The sequence below is a fragment of the Antechinus flavipes genome, chromosome 4 (genome assembly GCF_016432865.1).
Source record: "Antechinus flavipes isolate AdamAnt ecotype Samford, QLD, Australia chromosome 4, AdamAnt_v2, whole genome shotgun sequence".
Lineage (NCBI taxonomy): Eukaryota > Metazoa > Chordata > Mammalia > Dasyuromorphia > Dasyuridae > Antechinus > Antechinus flavipes.
The window spans coordinates 270,523,825-270,545,010 of NC_067401.1; the positions used below are offsets into that span (position 1 = coordinate 270,523,825).

Genomic DNA, 21,186 nt, shown 5'->3' on the forward strand with positions numbered 1-21,186 from the left:
AACCTGGAACTAGGTCTTTCTGGCTCCAGTCCCAGGACTCTATCCATTCATCCAGTCTCACTCTCCAGTAAATAATGTTTTCAGTTTGGAGACAATGATTACAAAGATTTTTCTTATTTAAAATTAGAATGAATTGTTTGCAGATAATGTTTTAAAAAAAATTAGTACCCAACAAAATTTGCTTTAAGGTGAACACTGTATCTGATAGCATCAAGTTATCTATAAACTAATTCTGTAGGTAAAGGGATCATTTGATTGGCTAAGAGGCTATTGAACTGAACCGCTCAATCCACTAACTACTCCTTAGGTAGACATTCTCTTCTTTGCCTTATAAGGCATTATAGTACTAAGGATCTTATACACTGCTCTCTCTCTATGCCTGGTTCTCTAATTTCATTTCTTTAATAACTCCTATCTCCTTTGCCAATTGTTCTTCTACTTTCAGGTCACTTAATAATTCTGACATCTGGATATTTTCAAATTCTGGTCATTTCCCAGTGTGGCTTACATAGGCCCTTTGGTCAATCATCCATTTCATATTGGATCTTATTAGTATCAATTTCACAAAGTGATATTTGTTGAACTTATCTTCCAAATGTGAAATGATACTCCATTTGAAACTTGATTGCAAATCCCCCAATAGAATATCAAAAGTATATAAATTTGTCTCAAATTGAGTCTGAATCCTGGTTACAGTATTTACTATATCTGTGAATTTGAACAAGTCACTTACTTGTGCTGAGCTTTAGTTTCTTGATGTCTAAAATGATAGAGTTGGTGAAGCTTCTGTTTAATTTTTAAAAACTATTAATCACCAGTTCTATATAGGACAATACTGCAGTAAGCATTGAAGATAGAAAGGCAAACAATTATCAAGCTGTTCTAAAAGAACTTACATTCAGGTGGATAAAAATAATCAGTACAAAGAAAATTAAATACAAAAAGTGCAAATTAAATAATATTTTTAGGAGGACACAATCAACAATGCAAGAAAATGAAGCTTTTCTGTAGGAGTGGCACCTAACCTATTTTTTGTAGGTAGCCAGGGATTCCATAAAGAAGTTTATTCAAAGCATAGAGGACAGCCTGTATTTTGGTTTAGCTGTTCTCCTCCATACTTTCTAGTATTTTATTTTTATCCAATAACATGTAAAAATAGTTTTTTCAACATTTACTTTTTTGTTGGTGGTGGTTTTTTGAGGCAACTGGAATTAAATGACTTGTCCTGAGTCACACAGCTAGTAAGTGTTAAATGTCTGAGACCAGATTTGAACTCAGGTTCTCCTGACTTCAGGACCAATGCTCTATCCACTGTACCATCTAGCTGCTCCTCAGCATTTACTTTTTTATAAAATTTTGATTTCCATTTTTTTCTCCTTCTTTCGCCCATCTCCCCAAAATGGGAAGCAATCTGATATAGATTATACATGTACAATCATATTAAACATATTTCTACATTAGTTATGTTGTGAAAGGAAAATCAGAACATATAAAGAAAGAAGAAAAATAACAGAAAAATGAAAGTGGTCTGCTTTAATTTGCATTCAAACTCCATAGTTCTTTCTCTGGATGTGGATAGTATTTTCTACCATGAGTCTTTTAGACTTATCTTAGATCATTGTATTGCTAAGAAAAGCAAAGTCTGTCAAAATTGACCATTACACATTATTGGTATTTCTTTCTATTTACCATGTTCTCCTTACTTCACTCAGCTTCAGTTTATGTAAGTCTTTCCCAGTTTTCCTGAAATTTTCCTGCTTATCATGTCTTATAGCAATTATATTAATATACCACAATTTGTTCAACCATTCCCCAATAAATGTGTTGAGGTTAGAGGGACTATCTCCCATACAGGGCAATCAAAATACTGAGTTTCCCCATTCAGTCAGAATGTTTCCATACCATCCCACCCAATGATGGAGTACACGGTGATACCCAAAAAGTATATTGGGCCTCCGAGATGGTGTCATGAGTCATCTCAAAAAACAATCCTCCAAATCTAGGAGCAAAGATTTTATTACATTGCTAAGAGCAGGCTAAATACATATCAGTCTTTAGCAAGAAAAAGAGGTTTTAGCTATTAACAAGGGAGAAGATGAATTTCCCAGCAATGGATTTAGCATATCAAAAAGAGTTAGTAAAGAACCACCGTATAAGCCATCTTTTATAGGGGAAATGTAACCTGGAGGTTTGACATCATAATTGTGGCTTTCTTATTGGATATAGTAAAGATGGGATTTCCACTTGGGGTAGAACTGTAATCAAAGATCTACTTGAACAAAAGGCCCAAGTAAGGCTGAGATGATTCTAGCAATGTTCTAAGTAAATATCACTTGGAAATTTAGCAAATTGTCTTTCTGAAGCCTAAATTAGTCTTATAATTTCACCTATGGTGAATTAATTTTCAGGAAGCCAGTCCATTTTGGCTGAACTGATTATAGCTAATATTCATTTGGAAAAAAATCCTTGAAAGCTTAAGACTGTCATAGAAAAGAAATGTCAAAGTAACTGTAGTTTCATCTTGTAAGATGAAAATTAGTCCCTTGAATGAATCAGAAAGAAAACAAAGGATGAAGAATAATTGAACAAGCTTTTAAAAGTAAGTTCTCTGAGCAAAGGAAATCCAAATGAAAGAATCCACTTCTGAATAGAGTGGGTCAACAGAGTAAGCTTAGGGCTAGAAAAAGAGGAACGCTATGTCCTACTGTGGGAGAGGCCTTGTACCACAAAGAAAAGGTTCAGGACTCCAGGAAGAGAGCTACTATTTGGGATAATCAGCTGGAAGCTATATTGCTACTGCACGAACTACAAGACCCAAGGAGTTTATACTGTGTCTATCTCCTTTTTCCCCTAGAGTACCTTTTTTTTTTTTTTTTTTTTCCCTGAGAGCCAGAATGCTTTAATCCTTTTTCCTTGGCAGGAGCAAAGACAGTACTTTCGTTGGTTTTCAATGATTTCTTTGACTTTTTAATAAACAATTGCCAAAAGTGGCATCTCCTTGTTCAGGGGTATACTTTCTGTGAAAAATGTTGAGAGGAACCCACTGAGGGGAAAGCCTCTTCAGAAAGAAGAAAGAAAAAGATCTAACACTGAGTTATTTGTCAGAAACCCTATCTCTGGCTGGGACTTGGAGCTAACAAAAAGATAAAGAGAATTACAGATCCTTTGAAACTACTTTTACACTACTTAGCACAGTGCCTGGCACATATTAAGTTTTTAGTAAAAATGTTTGTTGTTTTGCTTATTTCCCAGAATAAAAGAGAAGTATATAACAGGAACCCATCAGGTCAAAGAGTAACAGAGTGTTGGGGGGGGGGAGTATTTGAATAACCCTACTCACCATATCATCCCTTTAATACTACTACATATATACAGCTTTAAGTTCACAAAGCATGTTAACAAAGTACCTTACATGCATGCATTATTTTGCTTGACCTAACAAATACCATCTGGGACAAATATCATAGATATTATCTCTATTTTACAGAATGAGGGAAATGAGGTTTAGGTCAGCATACTAAATATTTACTATGCAAAAACAACTAGTAAATGTGAGAGATGAGAATCCAACCCATATTTTCCCCAAGTTAATCTTTAGAACTCTTTTGCCTCTAAAACAGGAAACCTGAAGAGGAGATCATGTATCCATAATAATCCTATTAATGCATCAATATACTATAAAAACTGGTAGCCTATCTTTAACATTATTTTTAACTGCAACATGATTGTATTTGTGGGTGGTCATATAATTTTAAAAGTACTAATAATAAAATAAGTAATAATACTAACAAGAAACATAAATATATATATGGGTAAGTATACGTATATGTTTATCTTTCATATGTTTATATATGTGCTGTTAAGCAAAGACCCCTAGGTCCAGAAAGGGATGGGAAATGAAACCAATTAAAAGCATGTAGGGGGTGAGAATATCCTATAAGGAAACAGAGGGGAAGAGAGTTCTTAGCTGCTCAAAGTAGAGTAGAAAAAAAGGGGTACATTATAATTTCTACAGATTTTCAAGGAGAAATGATGGTGGGCTTAAAGAAGAAGACATTTGTAGACACAATAAACCAGGTGGTAGGATGTAGAAAGTCCTAAGTAAGATCTTGAGTCTACGACTTCTGCTCAACTTTCCCTTAAGCTGATCAAAATTAACCCTATAATTTTTTAAAGCTCTAGGCATCTCCAAATTTGGCTAGAGTTCATTCACAAAAGATAACTGGCATGTCAAGCAATTAAGGGATTCAGAAGCTTTTCCAATTGGTTGGTTGTTTTGTCCTGGTCTCTTGTGAAGGAAGTTCTAACATACAATGTAGTCATTGTAAAGCCCATACATATATACATTCATTTCTATACATGTTAACTGACCATTTAATTATTTATAAAAGAACAAGTCATGATGGACTTTCTAGTATCTATTCTGTCGCCTTTTGGGAACTCTAGAACAGCTTCACCTGAACCATGTGTCCATAGCATCCTAATGGATCTTTCTGCCTCTACTCTTAAATTCCTCTTCATCCATCTTTCATACTACTGTCAAATTGATCTTCCTTGTGCATAATTCTATTATCTTTAGTCTTCTGCTTAAAACCTTCTAGTGGCTGAATAATATTTAAATAGCTTTCACTAGTATTCAAGATCTTTTACAATCTATTATTCTTCTATCTTTTCAGTATTATCTTGTTAATAATCCCCTGTAATTACGCCATATTTTAGCCAAATGGGACTATTTGCAATGTTTCATACAACTTCTCTAAAAGTTCCCTCCCCATCATACTTTTGTATTTCTTTTTGTTCCTGGCATTCCCACCGCTCTTACAGCTACCTGACCTTTAAAGTCCAACTCAAAAATCATCTCCTCACTAAAAATGTCTTCTATTCCTCTATTTCCCCCTTCCCCTTCAGGTTTTGCATAGCATTTGGGTTTTTTCTTATCCTGTGTCATTTTGCACTATGGTTATAAGTGTAAGTTGGATTCTTTTACATAAGTATAAGTTGGATCCTTTCACCAAATCTGTGAATCCCATGAAGCCAAAGCCTGCATTGTGTCCAAATTTTGTATGTGTATCCTACAACCTAACACAGTGCACTTAATGAGTATGAAACAAATATATTGAAATTGAATTCTTCCTTATACTTCATTCATTTTACAAATATTTTGTAGTTGATAAATGATGGATAGATTGATAGATAGATAGATAGATTAAACATTTATTGTTTTCTCTATTATGCCAGACATTATGCTATGTATGTTGGGGATACAAAAACAAGAGAGTCCCTACTCTTTTTAAATATATAATATTTTCTTTTCCCCCTATTAAATGTTAAAACAATTTTTTAACATTTGTTTTATTTTGTTTTTTAAGTTTTGAATTTTGAATTTTATTCCTTCCTTCCTAAAATGGTAAACAATTGCATATTGGTTATACATGTGCAGTCATGTAAAACAATTCCATATTATTCATTTGGTACAAGAAGACTAAAAAAATGAAAGAAAGTAAAAAAATAGCATCTTCAATTTGTATTCAGGCAATATTAATTTTTTCTCTGGAGATGGATAGTGTAAGCATTATCATTAGTACTTAGGGAATATCTTGGATCACCATATTACTGAGAATAGATATAGCTAAGTCATTCACAGTTGTTCATTATATAATATTGCTTTTACTGTGTGCAATGTTTTCCTGATTCTGCTTACTTCATCTTGTATCAGTTCATGTAAGATTTTCCAGATTTTTGTGAACCCTGAATCCTGAAATCATCCTGCTTGTGATTTCTTATAGCACAATAATATTCTATCACAGCCATATACCATAGCTTGCTTAGCCATTCCCCAATTGATAGGCATCAAAAGCTTATGTATTACTAGAAGTAGAATAAAATAACAGGTATTTAGAGCACTCTGGAAGGAGAGTGGTGGGAAGTGAGGGAGTAAGCATCAACACAGGGCCTTCTAGTATATGCCAGGCTCAGGAAGGGATTCAGCAATATTTGAGTGCACTTCATAATACAGCAGAGTAGTCCCCCAGAAGGGCAAGACAGCCGGTTTAGGAACACTAGAACACCACAGGGGTTGAACAGAAAATGGATTTACTGCTATCAGGCATACCCTTGTATTGTTCTGGGGACTAGTTAGGGATACAAAGAAAGATAAGGCCCAGTCTTTTCCTTCAAAGAAATCAGTTAATAGGTGACTTCAATAGTCCAGGCAGAGGTGCTGAGGACCTGAACCAGAATATGACTTAATGAGTGGCCAGAAAAGAATATAGATGAAAAATAAACATTTCTTGTATCTTGGAGATAGAATTTATTACTTAGCAAGAGACTGCTTACAGAGCGCAGGAGGCAGTAAAGGAGAAAGAAGAATTATAGATGATACCCAAGTTGCAAAACCTTGATAACTGGAAGTATAGTAGTGCCATAATAGAAAGAGGACACTTTAAAAGGATGAAGAAATATGAGAGAAGGCAAGAGAGAAGATGTTGAGTTCTCTTTGTCATATTGGACTCAGATATAAAATCAATGGTACAATAAAATCCGCAGTCCATATATTAACCTTTAATTTATTTAGTGTCTGTTTTACTTTCAACTATGATTCATTTAGGCAATAAATCAAATATAATCCAAAGAAACTATATCTTTCAGGATAGTTATCAGAACACATGATCTGAAGTTCAGAAAACTTGGGTTTTAATATCATATCACATATTTATTACTAAATGTCTAACTCTAGTCAAGTTTCTCAGGGCTTTAGTATCCCCATCTGTGAATTAAGAAAATTGGGTTTGATGACATTTAAGAACTATGATGAGTATTTTTGAACATTTAGATCATTTTCTGCTGTTCAGAATCTAAATCCTCTGAAAACTGCACCAAATAAAGCCATAAAATACAGGAGTTTTATATAAGAGTGAGCACAGGAAAATCTTAATGTGAAGAGTGGGAAGTTGAGATAGTGATCTAGTCACAATGGAATGAGTAGGTGACAAGTAATTCTTTTTACCTCTGTGATCTTCATTCTGGATTACATAGAATTCACCATGCTCCTAGCAAACTCATCAAGGAATTCTCATCATCTTGCAAAATTCAATTTTGGTACTCTCAGGGTACTACCCTCTTCCCCTCTGACTGGAGGATGAAGCCACATGATATCAATTTGCAGAGTGGGGAAACAAGAGAGACATCTCTAATTTTCTACTTATTTTGTATTTTTGATTTCTCAGTGATATAATTATTCCCTTTCCCCAACTTGGGTACATTCCCCCCATTCAGTTTTCTTTTGTGTATCTTCCCCCATTAGATTGTAATCTCCTTGAGGGACAATGCTGTCTTTTTTATATTTGTATCCTTAGTACTTAGCCTGACATTTTGTAGGTCTTGAATAAATGATTAGGCCAGCTTGGTGGCACAGTGGGCCTGTAGTCAAGATTCCTGAGTTCACACCATTCTCGGGTACTTACAAGCTGTGTGAACCTGAGCAATATAAAATAAAATGAGAAACTAGTTTTTGCCAAAAGAATCTAAATAGTGTCATGAAGAGACAGGCAAGATTGAAACAAGTGATCAACAACAATATATGATTATTGATTCATTTACTATTACCATTTATAATTCCTCATTTACAAAATGCTTTCTTCACAATTACCCTTTAAAGTAGATAATACAATTTTACTGATAAAAAAAATAGAGCTAAGTCAAAAAATTAATGAATAGAACCAGGATTTTAACACATGCTTTGTTAACTGTGTCTGTTATCTATACTACTTTCCTAGTGATTCCTAAACTTCATTCAATTCTCTTGATGGTACAGAAACTAGAACCCCTCAGGTATATACTTTGCCATTTTCTTACATTTAGAGGTGGGTGGTATAAGGAGGGGAGAGCCATATAAATCTCCTATTCTTCCCCTCCCTACAGCTGACCAGTCATAGGAGGTATAGAATAGAAGGGTGAGCCTCATTCCCAGATGTGGTTTGTATGGGATTCTGGGAGTTGTCAGAATGACTGATAGTGCCATTCAAGGAGGCTAGTGGCCTCTGAAGGGTTGTCAAGGAAAAGGAATTAGATTTATTTTCTTTGGTTCCAGAGGGCAGAACTAGAATTAAGAACAATGGATTGCATGTGCCAACTTTCTAACAATTAGGACTATCCTTAATTGGAATGGGTTACCTTGAGAGGTATTGCTTCCCCTTACTAAATAAGAGGTTTCCAAGAAGAGGCTATAAGACTATTTGTCAGGTAGAGATATACGTAGAAGTGACTCTTAGATAAGTATTGGAATAGATTGTTTCTGGGACCTCCTTCAACCCTAAGAAAGGTACAATGAAAAATTTAGAGCTGGAAAGAACTTCAGAGGCCATCTAATCCCTTTTTTACAAATGAGGAAACTTGAGTTTCAAAGAACATTAGGACTTGCCCAAAACCATATAGAGAGTAAGCATAGGAAATAGGATTTGAATCTTGTAACAATGACTAGATTCCCTTAGCTCCTGTGTCTTGGGGTTAGTAGACTGAACTCACATCTCTTATTTACAAATATTCATACACGTGCACACAAATACACACACACACACACACACACATCTAAAGCCTTAGGAGGGGGCTCCTCATAGCCATTTCTTGTATAATTGTAGCCCCCCTACTCTGCCACTTGAGTTACATTCAAATGTATTTATAAATATTTACTTATTGTTCAACCTTTGTTCAGTTATTTCAATCATGTGCCACTCTTCGTGATTCCATTTGGGGTTTTTTTGCACAGATACTAAAGTAATTTATCATTTCCTTCTAATTCATTTTATAGTTGAGGAAACTGAGGCAAACTGGGTTAAGTGACCTGGCCAGGATCACAAAGCTAGCAAGAGTCTGAGGCTACTTTTGAACTCAGGTTTTCCTATCTCCACTCCTGGTGCTCTATTCATTATGCTACCTCACACTATTGTTTACCTGGTTTATTCTAATGATGATATTTATATAATTGTCTTATGATTCACAAAGGCTTTTATATACTCTACATCAGTGGTTCTCAAAGTATAGTCTAGAAAATCCTGGAGATCTCTGAAACCCTTTTAGAGGGCCTACAAATTCAAAAATAGTTTTTATTTCCAATATGGTAAATGTCTATAAATATAACCCAGATAAACAAAAACGCTTTGGAGAGATCCTCAATAATTTTTAATAGGATAAAGATACTGAAAACAAAAGTTTGAGAACCACTGCTCTACATCATCTCACATGATTCTTATAACAATCCTAAATGATGATACATCCTCATGATCATACAACTAGTATTACATGAGGTTCAAAAAGTATACTTCATTCTTTCTTTTTTAGGTTTTTATTTATTTTTCTATTAAAGCTATTTATTTACAAAACATATGCATGGGCAATTTTTCAACAATGACCCTTGTAAAACCTTGTGTTCCAGATTTTCCCCTCCTTTCCTCTACACTCGCCCCTAGATGGTAGATAATCCAATAAATTAAATTTCTTAAAATATATGTTAAATCAGGGGCAGCTAGATAGTGCAGTGGATAGACCACCAGCCCTGAAGTCAGGAGAACCTGAGTTCAAATCTGGCCTCAGACACTTAAGACTTTCTAATTATGTGACTCTGAGGAAGTCACTTAACCCCAGTTGCCTCAGGGAAAAAAGTTACATACACACACACACACACACACACACACACACGTTAAGTCCAATATATGTAGACATTTATCGAGTTACCTTGCTACACAAGAAAAATCGGATCAAGAAGGAAAAAAAAATTGAGAAAGAAAACAAACTGGAAGCAAATAACAGAGAGAGAGAAAATGCTATGTTGTGGTCCACATTCAGTTGGTCCTCTTTCTTGGTGTAGATTTATTGGAACTGATCTGAATCTTCTCATTTTTGGAAAGAGCCCCATCTATCAGAATTGATACTTCATTTTTTCTGAGACAGTTTCCTTAGCTACAAAAATAGGGAAAATAACCCTGGCATTTTTTGTTTCTCTTGTAATGGGAAAAGAGACCCTAGTAATTCATAGTTCCTTTAAAGCCCAGCTCAAATCCTATTATTTCTCCTTAGTTTGCCATATGTTGATATAGTGTAATATAGTATGATGCTCTTCCTGAACTCAATTTATTTTTTATATATTTTGTATTTACTTAATTGTATGTATTTCTCCCCATTTTCATTTATGATGATAATCATGACCATGATGTTTTTGACTCAGATTGCATACTGGAGTGTCTGGTAAATTTATAAATAGCATATAAATATAAGCTGTCATTAAACAGTAAGGTAAGAACAAGCAATTATGAAGCACCTACTATAAGCCAGACACTATCTGCTAAATGATTTATAAATGTTATCTCATTTACTGAAGAACATTCAGTGCATGAATGAATGAAGTACCATTAAGGCTTGCTAGGAACCATACTCTCCTTTCTAAGAATTGATGATAATAATTCCTATCAATATAAGTGAGGAAAAATGTTTAGCACTTTCTTCTAGGTTTAAATTAATCAATCTATTAACCAACAAGTATCTGCTAATTGTTAAGTGCTGAATACTCTGCTAGAACTGTGGTTGATAAATCAGATAAAGCTTTTTTTAAAGACTTCAGGACTTTGACCTTTTGTTTTGTTTGTTTGTTTTTTGAGAATGCTGTAGTGCAATAAATAGAGAAAAATTTGGTTTGGTGTGAAGACTATAAAGGTGACACAATAGCAGAAGTTCCACCTCACATGGCATTAAATTTATAAGGAGCTGTAGATAGAAGGTGCAAAGAGTTGAATTAGAAGTTGATACTAAGACAATCTTCTCATGAGTTAGAGCATTTCTGAAGGTGAACAGATAGTCTTCCAAGGAAGTTAAGTTCCCCTGAGTGGAGGTTTTCAAGGGAAGCTGGTTGAATTGTTCCCAGGTATGTCATAGAGGAAATACTTTGTTCTGAATAAGAATGATTTGTAATGTTTTTGTTTCCTGGGTTGAAATGTAGAGATGCAGTGATTAAAAATACAGGGTGGTATGTATAGGAATTAGGCATTAAACTGTGAAGTGCAGACAATTCACAAAAGAAGAAATTCAATAGTAATTGCAGTAATTATGGAAATTAGTGAGAACACAGTATATTCTGTTCATGGAAAATAGAACAACATATTCCAATATAGGTAATGCTTTTAAAAAACAAAGAATAGGGATTGCCTATAATGGGACTGAGACAAGGGAGCAGACCAGACTATAATGAAAGTTGCTTGTGGTAATAAATCTTGATGCTGAGTTAATAGTAGCAGAATCTTCATTATAAAGATGAATACAAATATATGGACTGATGGAGGTGCCCCAAACAGTCCAGTGTGGTTCATAAGATGGAGCTTTTGATAATGTGGTTGAAAGGAATCCAACCTAAAAGTATGAGTTTCAAATAGGATGAACCTGTTTTAGCTCTGTTATTTTTTTTTAAGGTCCATAAAAGGACCTCCTCAAAGATTACATCTGCCTAGTGGTGGGAGATAGAAGGCAAAATTCCCTGGGGCATTCATTGTTACTTACTTTGACTTGAGGGAAATTTTAATCCCTTTATTTTCAGAAATACAAATAACTTGTACTCCCAAGAGGTGAGAGAGAAAATCATGCTCTCTTCTTTTTCCTCTCAGATAGGTTTCAAAAATGAAGTGCCTCCCTGGTTGATTCCAGTATATGGATGTAGCAGCAAGGCCATTACTTTTGTATGTAAAAGCAAAGTTCATGGACAGTTAAATGAAAATCAGAAAGTAGACCCTGGAAAATCACCATAAGGAAACACTCCATCTGTACCTTACATCAACTACAGCCACATTGTCTTTGTGTGGTACATGGGCCAGATTACTTGGGGCCTGCTGCCAAATCTGATTGCTTTAAGCACAGCAGAGGCAGGTAAATAAAACTGCTGAAGTGAATAAAAAGCTATAGAGGCTGAGAGCTTCAGAGGGAGTGCAAAGAGAGGAGAGAGAGAGAGAGAGAGAGAGAGAGCAAAAGGGGAGATAAATGGGAAAGAAGTAGATCAAGTCCCCCCAGCTGAAAAGTGAGTTTCAAAGACTGTGAATATGCAATGTATCCAAAGAAAAGAGCTTTGGAGTTTGCAAAGCAGATGAAGGGAGAGATCACAGACCAAAGGCAATTTATACAGTTTGGGACCTGAGAGGAAAGCAAAGAAGAGGGCATTTGAGCTGTCAGAACCAAGGAGATGTCATCCTGGAACTGGAAGTTGAAATGAGACTTGGGAGAATAAGAGAAAATGTACCAATTTATGTAAGCCAGCCCTTCAAGGACTACCCAGAGGTACTTAGGAAAACTAGACTTGAGAAAAACTGTAATACTCTAAAAGGTAGATGCCATGTAGATAAGTGTTAAGGTCTTCCTTTAGAATAAGAGATTCTAAGGGTCAAGTCACTTAATCTCAGGATCCTTACTTTTCTTTTATGTAAAATGAGGGGATTGGGCAAGAGGGCCTTTTTGAGGTTGCTTCTGCTTTTAACTCTATGAACTTATCATCTTTTGAAAATGATTTTCTGGTGCAGGAAATGGTGATGATATTCCAAGAAATTTTTAGCTCTTGATTTCAATTGGTATGTCTGTGAACCCAAATGAGGATAAGGCTCAAGCCCTTTCCGAGATCATTGAGGGAGATATTTGAAGAAAGTACTGAAAAGGAAGAGGAAAAACAGAGAAGTCTTCAGACAGGAGTGCAGAGGAAGAAACCTAAGATCAAATCAGAGGATTTGGACTTGTCTTAATTGCTATTAACTATCTGAGAGATCTTGAGCAAGTCATTTTACCTTATTTTCCTTGTGTGTGAAATGGAATGGACTAACTGCTGATTTATAGAACTTAAGGTAAACCTAATTTTACCCTTAGGATTCCAAGATACAAAAAAATTGCAGTCTAGAAAAATTAAAATGAAAATGTAGAGCTATGATCCTATAAAATATTAAGGAAAATGTTAAGATTATTAATGTTAATGCTTTCACTGCTCTGATATCAGAAAGTTAAGCCATTAAGACTCAATCAGGAAACTGACTAGCAGTGATCTACTTTTCAAATTTGATGGTCTTCAAAGTACTTATTGTCATAGTGATACAAGGCAAGTGTGTGTGTGTGTGTGTGTGTGTGCTTCCAATTTATTGATAAGTTGTCCTTGATTGTTTTTGTGTTTGTGTGTGTGTGTGTGTTTGTGTGTGTGTGCGCGCGTTTCTAGGAATCCAGTTTCCAAGAGCAATGATGAATTCTCTAAATTTTCTTCTGAAACTGTTAACATTTTGTTTCCTGAATTCTCCATGGCTAAAATATTTTTATTTTTATTTGTTCACAGTGTTTTCCCTTCTTGTATTTTAGGAATTTTAAATAATGAATTGTTGTTCTAAAATTTGTCATATTTGAAAATTGTCACCTTTTTATATTGAACTCCAAAAGTGTCTTTTAAGGTAGAAAAGAGAAAGTTCACATTAAGCAGAAATAATTTGGAAATTTATATTTTTATTCTCATTATCTTCAGAAAAAAATTTAAAGCATTAAGAAAAATTAATTTTCCCCATAGTATATGATTTGAGAAATATTTTAATAAAATTCAATTTAAACAATATAATCTTTTCTCTTTTTCCACAAGGTAATACAAATTTTTTTTTAATTTTTAAATTTAATTTTTTAATTAAAAAAATTTTTTTAAGGATTTTTAAAGTCCTAAGTATAAAAGTCAAACTCAGTGATATGCTCATAATGTAAATTTTGTCTAATAACAATTATTAATAGCTATAAATTAGAGAAAGTGAAACTTTAAAATTATATGTTGTCCATGGACTTAGAAAAGGTCTCTGAGTTCTTACTGTTCCCCTACTTTTCAGAGTTACATGCTTTTCCAAGTTCGTGGTGTTCTACTTTCACTTAGAAATCTCCCAATTGGTGATTAACATGTTACCTAGAAACAACTGAGTTTTATTAAATTCTGAGTACCACTAATTTCAAGTACCTGAAGCTTTCTTCAGACAGCATATTAGCATCTTGATAAAAAATAAATAAGGCAATATGTCTTGTTAATGATGGAAACTAATTAGATTTTCATGCTCTTTGAAACTTTACATCTAGTCTTTCATTTTTGGTCTTTTGGCTGATTAAATGGTTAGGTTCCCACCCACTTAACATGAGGTTAAAGTAGGTTTTTACATGTACACACATCTATACATACACGTATGGATATACAGTTTTTGTTTTTGTTTTTGTTTTTTTCCTCAGATACATTGTGAGGATAAGTTCTTACCCACTTATTCCTTTTGGGGAAGTTGTTACACTAAAGTCTAAGGAAGAATCCATCTAATTCTACTCCTCCACATAGTATCTTTGCCTTAAAGAGCTACAGTTATTCCTTTCACATTACAACTTTCCCTATCACAATTTCAATAGATTATAGATTGACATAAGAAATTATATGGGGGAGTTTTTCAGAACCTTCAGAGGAGAGGTAAAGATTCACAGAAAATACAGAAAAAATATTATATAATATTAAGAAATTATTATATAATACTAACCATATACTTTATGCATTTCTTAGTTTCTAAACAAATGCATAAAATATATGGTTAGTATTATATAATATCAACATATTTTATCATCTGATACAATAATAATTCAAACTTCTCTGGAATGAAGGGAGGGCCAAAAAAATTTTACATGAATTTTCAAGATCCCAGGGGCACTGCACCTCTAGCCCTATAATGTAGAAGGGATAAATTTATTCCTTTTTCTCTTCTTATTCAACATTAGAAAATTCTAGAAAGTCAACATTAGCAGGATATGAAAAGAATTGAAAATCTTACTGTAAAGTAAAATCATAAATATATTAAATCTCCATTTGTGCTGAATTGCTCCAAGCAAATGAGATATTATTGTAAACCATTTAGCAGATAGTATCTGTCATATAGAAGGTGCTTTATAAATGCTTTCCCCCTTCTAGTTCTATTTAATTCTCTAAATAACAGCTTATATTTATATTATATTTGAAAGTTTGCCAGATACTCTACTATGCAATCTAAGGTTCTGGGCAAAGATATCATTACCTTTACCAGTACTATCAGCAGCAGCATCATTATAAATAAGAATAGAGAGACAGTGGATACAGATAAGTAAACACAAAATTTATATCAAGTAAATTGGGTTTAGGAGGAGCACTAATATACTAGCAACTGGTTGAATGAGAAAAAAAATAGTAGGATTTGAGCTGAAACTTTAAGTGAACTATGAATTAAGAGAAGAACTTTTGCTACAACATGAGAAACAATAAGTTCCAGGATTATCCCTATTTTTGTAGCTAAGGAAACAGTCTCAGAAAAGATATAAGAAATTTTTTCATCCTCATGTCATACTATTGTTGTTGGGGTTTTTTGGTTGGGGTTTTATTGAACCTAAAGCTCTTGGCTACAAGTTTGGTACTCTCTCCATTATAATAAACTAAGTAAATTGCTTTGAATTCTCTATATTATTTGTATGAGGAATTTCAATTGGCAGATTTGGTCCATCTCCCTCTTGCTTTTCCTGGCTTCAAGATTCAACTCAAATCCCACCTTATGTAAAAAGTCTTCCCCAGTCTTTCCAAATGTTAATTAACACCTTCCTCTCTGAGATTACCTTTCATGTATGTGTATTTATCTTGTATGTACTCCCTCTAATTAGTGAGTTCCTGTCCATTTGGCATAAGTACCCAAGATATTGATGTTTACTTCTCTTGCTGTTTTCCCTCCTGAAGTTGTAAACTTTTATACCTGCCCCTCCCAGCTCCTCTTCTTCCTTTCCCCATCTTCTTAGCTCCCTTCACATTAGAATTGAGGATCCTTGGGCCTAGGGCTATCATTCTTTTTTGCTTGTGTTTTTATTTCCAGTGTTTGTACAGTGCCTAGCACAGAGTAAGTGCTTGTTCAAAAAAAAAAAAAACTTTTTTCCTTCTTCCTTTCCTTCCTTCCTTTTCTTTCTCTATCCTTCCTTCCTTCTTTCCTTCCTTCCATTGACATGGTTGGTATATAGATAAAAAAAAAACTTGATTATTGAATTATTGAATAGAAAAGAGAGGGAAGAGTCTAGGATGATTCTGCTAATGGGGGAAGGAGGGATAAAAGCATAGCTATTTAGGATAAACTTCTGCTGTGATCTTATTCAGAAAAACTATTTATATTATTCTGTTTATCCAGTAAGGTATTAGGACAGATAGGTAGGTAGATAGGTAGATGATAGATGAATAGATAGATAGATAGTAAGTCATCTGATCTCAGAATCTAAAGCTGAGCCAGCAGACCTGAAGCTTTAGCAGAAAATAAATTGCAAAGGCTTTGGTCCCAGAATCCATCACTGGAAGACCTATTTAGTTTAGTGAGAAGATTCATCACCAGAGGATCAGTTCTACTTGCTAGTAAATTCAGTTCACAAACAGTTCTAAAGCACCTGTAAGTACTAGGATGGACATTGGAGATGCAAAAACCAAAAATTAATCAATCTTGCCTTCAAGAAGTTTAACTTGTATGGAATGTAAAATGGGAATGCGTTTGCAACACAAGATGAGGTAAGTCTCTTAACCTCTCTGTGCCTCAGTTTCCTCATCTGTAAAATGGGAGGGTTTTGTACAGTGCCTGGCACATAGTAAGTACTTGTTCAAAAAAAAATCTGTTAAATGAGAGGCTTGGATTTTGTAGTTACTAACTTCCATTCTATTGTTAAATCTATGATTCATATAAAGTAATTTCAAAGAAGAAATGTTAATACCTCATAGATAAGGAAAAAACTCATGAAAGAAGTGATAGTTGATGATCCTTTTGGGTTTTGGGTTTTTTTTCTTCAATTTTTTTAAACATTTTTAATTAAAGTTTTGAGTTCTGACTTATATCCCTTCTTCCTTTCCTCCTCTACCCTTTCCTGAGACAGTAGGCAATCAGATATAGGTATTACATGTGCAACTATATAAAACATTATCATATTAGTAATTTTTATACAAAAAAGACTCAAATTTTTAAAAAGAATGAAAAAAAACCCAGCATACTCCTGTCTGTATTTAATCAATATCAGTTCTTTCTTTGGAGGCAGGATAGTGTACTTCAATATTAGTCTTTTGGGATAGTCTTGGATCATTGTATTGCTGAGAATAGCTAAATCATTCACATTTCTTCATTGAACAATATTGTTGTTACTGTGTACAATGTTCTCCTGGTTCTGTTCATTTCACTATGCATTAGTTCATATAAGCCTTTCCAGATTTTTCTTGCTCAACATTTTTTATTGTACAATTCCATTACAATGAATCACCACATCTTATTTAGCCATTTCCCAATTGATGTGGATCCCTTTCATTTCTAAACTTACCCATTACAAAAAGAACCGTTTTAAATATTTTTGTACAGGTAGGTCCTTTTCCATTTTTTTTTTTGTGTGAATGTTTTTGAGATATAAACCTAGCAGTGGTATTGCTGTATCAAAGAGTATGTACAGTTTGGTTGCCCTATGGGTGTAGTTCCAAATTGCTTTCTAGAATGGTTGAATCAGCTTACGATTCTACCTATAGTGCATTAGTGTTCCTGTTTTCTTACATCCCTTACAATATCCAACATTTTCCTTTTATGTCATATTAGCCACTCTGATAGGTGTGAGGTGGTACCTCAGAGTTGTTTAAATTTGCATTCCTCTGATCGGTAATGATTTAGAACATGTTTTCATGACTATAGTTAACTTTGATTTTTTTTTGGGGGGGAAGGGGCTGTTCATATTGACATATATATATATATATTTTAATAAATTTGCCTCAGTTATCTAAATATTTGAGAAATGAGGAATTCTACTAGGCCAAGCTTGAGTAACAGGCACTGCTTATTCAAAAGAATAGAAACTGGAGGAATGGCATATATAGGAAACAAATAACAAGCCTGTTAGAATAGAAAGGAAATAACCTAAAATAATAGAAAGGTAGATATGCTGTTTTGTTGTTGTTTAATAAGGTCCAACCTTTACAACCTCACAGATCATATCCTTCTATCTATTCATTATCTCTCAAAGTCTATCCAAGTTCATGTTCACTGTTTCCATGACACTGTCCATCTTGCTCTCTACTATTCCCTTTTCCTTTTGCCTTCAGTATTTCCCAACATCAGAATCTTTTCCACTGAGTCCTATCTTCTCATTTAGCCAAAGTATTTAAGCTTCCATATTTGATCTTCCAGTGAATGTTGCTATTTGGTTGTATCAGTCTCTCACCAGAGTCTTTGTGACCTCATTTTTGGGTTTTCTGAGCAATGGTATTGTAGTAATTTGCCACTTCTTTTTCTAGATTTTTTTTAACAGATGAAGAACTGAAACAAACTTGACTTTCCAAGGGTCACACATCTAGTATCTGACACCAGGTTTGAACTCAGGAAGATGAGTCTTTAATTTCAGGCCTAACTGTATTCACTGGGTCACCTACTTACCCAGGAAATAGTTTAAATGAATTTCTTTAAGTACCGAATGATTTGATCTTTTTGATGTCTAAGAGATTCTCGTCTTCTCCAGCTCCACAATTTGAAAATGTTGATTCTGCAGGTGCTCAGCATTCCTTATAGTCCAATTTTCATACATGGTGACTAGAAAAACCATAGTTTTGATTATTCACAATATTATCAGCAAGGTTGTGTCTGCTTTTTAGTGTACTGTCCAGATAGCTTTCCTAACAAGGAGTGTCTTTTAATTTCATGGCTGCAGTTGCCATCTGTAGTGATCTTTGAGCCCAAATAAAATCTAATACCATTTCTATTTCTTCTGACTCCATTTACTAGGAAGTGATGGAAGCAGTTGCCAAAATCTTAGGGTTTTTTTTATGTTAAACTTCAAGCCAGCTTTCTATACTATCATCTCTCACCCTCATCAAGAGATTTCTTAATTTTTCTATTTTCTGCTGTTTCTTTATTACTCCACAGGAATTCAAATCTGGCATATCTGTGTCACTCAAGCCTGAAGCAATGGTAATCTGTCTTCATTGAACTTTTATTCCTTCTTTTGAAAGGCAGAATGATAAAAAGAGATCATTGATATCTTTCTCATAAGGATAAAACTAACCCATATCCTTCTCATAAGGATAAAACTAACCCAAAGATTCCAAAAGAAATATCATGCTATCAGAGTGGTATTATCTGCATATCTGAGATCGTTGATATCTTTCCTGGCAGCCTTAATTCCTACTTTTCATTCATCTATTTTCACATGATATAGTCTACATATAAGTTAAATAAATGAAGTGACACCATATAGCCCTGTTGTACTTCTTGGTTCTAACTGCTGCTTCTTGAACCACATAGAGGTTCCTCAGGAGACAAGTAGATATTATAAGGGCTTTAAATGCTAAGCTAAGGACTGTGTAATTTATTCTAGAGGCCAAAGCAAGTCACTCAAGATGTTTTTAGTGGGGTAGTGATGTGTTCAGATCTTGCTTTATGAAGACCCATTTGGCAGCTGTATAAAAGAAGCTTGGGGAGGAAAAATGACTTAAAATCATACATTGTTCAAAAAAAGAGATTGAAAGGTAGAGGTTCTGGACATAAAGTCATGTCAATGATAAAACCAAATGTTTCTGAAACCAAGTCTGGAACTATTCATTTTAGTAAAAGATAATGACAGTTTTAAATAAGGTTCAAAGCACTGTGTGTGTGTGTGTGTGTGTGTATGTATATATATATATATATATATATATATATATATATATATATATATATATATATGTTAACTCCATTGATCCACACAACAACCCTATGAAATGTATACATACATAGAGTTTTTATCCTGATGTGATAGATGAGGATTACATAAAGATCAAAGAGGTTAAATATATTGTGTGTAGTCTCATCACTAATACGCACCATAGAATTTAAAATAACACTTTCCTTGACTGTAAATACAGGACTATTTTCGTGATATTACCAAAATCATCATTATAATTATCAAAGTTGGAGACTATGTGAGGTATTGGTATACTGATTTTATATTCAAAGAGGGCTGGTTTACTAATTGTGCATGATCTTTGCCTAGTCACCTAATTTCTATGTACTTTCAAATGAGCTCTGCATTATTGGAAACAGTTTCCAGAGGGGTAATTCCCAAAACAGTAAGATCCCAGATCCTTCTCATCATCATTGAATAAGAAGAAAAATTGGCATTTATATTGCAGTTTTAAGTTTGCAACATGCTTTACATAAACTATGTAATTTGAGTCTCAAAACAATCATTGTCAGGCAAGTTCTATGGGAATTATTTTTTTCATTTTAAAGGTGAGTAATTTGAGATTCAGCTTTGGTATTTGAACCATGATTATACAGTTGGTATATATGAGTCAGAATTTGAACCTAGTATTCTGTGCTTCCAAGTATACTAACCTCCTTATTTATTACTGCAATGACTAGTGTTTTCACTACATCTATTCATTTTGATGAATGACAGTAAATTTTCAAGACTTAACCTCATAGAAAATTTTAGGAATAGATTAAACTATTGAATCCTGGGTCAGTGATTTCAAATAACTCAAGACTAGACCTTATCTTTCCAGCTTTAATTAGCATAGGAGAAATTCTTAGTGAACTGAAGCTCCATTCTTGTCATTAGCTGTGTGTGTGTGTGTGTGTGTGTGTGTGTGTGTGTGTGTATTATGACCTGGGGACTTCATTATCTTTGTGCTGCTTCATATGTCCCACCTCTTCCTAGGAATCAAAAGTAGTTGGCAAATCTGAAAATATACCCTTTTTGTGGGTCATGGACTTCTTTATCAGTCTTATTCTATTGTTGTATCATAATATATTATAGTAATGCTATATTACATTATTTATTGAAGCCTATAGATCTCTTCACAGAATAATACATCAAAATTTATAAAAAGAAATGTATAAGATTATAAAAATAACCAATTATGAAATATAATAATCAATTTTAAAGAAAAAGTACACAGACTCCAAGCTAAAAAGGATCAATGGCTGCCCCTCCCCATAACACAAGTACACCAAACTAGCATGGATGCCTGGAAAGAATGATGGATTTGAAGTTAGAGAACCTTCAAATCCTGGCTCTCCCACTTGCCACCTCTGAGATTTTGGACAAGTCATTTAAACTCTCTGTAAAATGAGAAGGTGGGACTAGGTGAACTCCAAGGTGCCTTCCAACTCTAAGCATATG

At 34.1% G+C, this 21,186-nt stretch overlaps 1 protein-coding gene across 5 annotated transcripts in view; it reads left to right on the forward strand.

Moving 5' to 3' along the window:
* FUT9 (fucosyltransferase 9) overlaps positions 1–21,186 on the forward strand; it is a 277,570-nt gene that overhangs the window by 243,173 nt on the left and 13,211 nt on the right. Inside the window, exon 1 of one of the 5 annotated variants that reach the window (XM_051997422.1) lies at positions 11,976–12,052. The exons of 1 other annotated variant lie outside the window; for it this stretch is intronic. The gene's annotated coding sequence lies outside the window, so the exon portion shown is untranslated. Of the gene's footprint in view, positions 1–11,975; positions 12,310–12,344; positions 12,864–14,595; positions 16,571–21,186 lie in introns of those variants that run through there. 3 more of the 5 variants (XM_051997418.1, XM_051997421.1, XM_051997420.1) reach the window with 3 other exon arrangements.